Genomic DNA, 1224 nt, shown 5'->3' on the forward strand with positions numbered 1-1224 from the left:
ATATATTAGAAATACAGAAACAAAGTTTAGATTCAGCCTTAAGAGTTTCATCAGTTACCTGACAACACAGCTGACAGAGTGATGGAAAAGATTCTGTATATTTCTGTACCTATCATTTATCGAGCAATAGATAGGAGATTTTAGTGGATGACATAGTCATTAAAACATCCTTTTTTTTTTCCCCTGCATTGTTTATTCAGTAGAGGAAAGGTCTTTGAATTTATAGGCAGTGCTTGAATTTATATTTCTGCACTACATTTCCCAGAACAATAATATTTACCATACTTGGACTTTGACCTCTATCACAATTAGTAGCTTAATTTCTAACACTATTTCTTAAAAGTTTTGTTTGTGGATTGATATGAAACAAGAAATAGTGCTTTGACCAGAGTACGTGATACACAACAGGTATAAGTGTTCTGTAGAAAAGTACTGGATGCAAATATTTACTCAGGTATCTGGTGCATGAAGGCTTAGATTTAAACATGAACACATATGCAGATTGTGTGATCAATGCATTCAAAAATGCAACAGGTTTAATCTCGATTATAATTCAAATGAGACTGCACTCCTTTTCTCACACCTTATGCATTATTAGAAGATACATCTTAATGTACCCAGTTATCAGTACAGAGTTCCTATCATTATCAGTTCAGATTCTAGACAAAAACTAACAAAACCTAAAAAGATTTCTTCCTGTGTAAATATTAAAGATACAAAGATATCATTCTTATAAGCAATTGCGTTTTTCATGTATTTAGAAAAGCAGTTTCCTTTCTTACACTGTGTGGTATTGTTCCCTACTTATCTGAAGGTGAAAGCCTTAGGAGCTGCTGTGTAAATATACTTAATTAGGGCTTGATCCTGCACTGTTACAGAAAATATGAAGTTACAAAAAAACCTGCAAAAATGTTATTAGTATGAACAAACTAAAATATTTAAAGGATTTAAGAGAAGTATTTTTTATTTCATCCCTGGTTTTTTTCAGGTTGATCTGTTACCAGTTTCTCTGATCTAGTTGGTTTAACTGTGAACTCAAGTCTTACATATGCAGAGATCTCCTGGGTTTACTCATTTATAGGAAGCAAACACTGCAAGGAAGATTTTTAAAGGCATTTAGATACATGGAGATGCAGATAGGCACTCAACTTGAATTCTCAAAAGAAGCTTAGGTGCTTAGAAATACAAAGGAGAACAGTTGAAAGCAAGTAAGCTGTGAAACTA

The sequence above is a fragment of the Acanthisitta chloris genome, unplaced genomic scaffold (genome assembly GCF_000695815.1).
Source record: "Acanthisitta chloris isolate BGI_N310 unplaced genomic scaffold, ASM69581v1 scaffold10626, whole genome shotgun sequence".
NCBI classification, from domain to species: Eukaryota; Metazoa; Chordata; class Aves; order Passeriformes; family Acanthisittidae; genus Acanthisitta; species Acanthisitta chloris.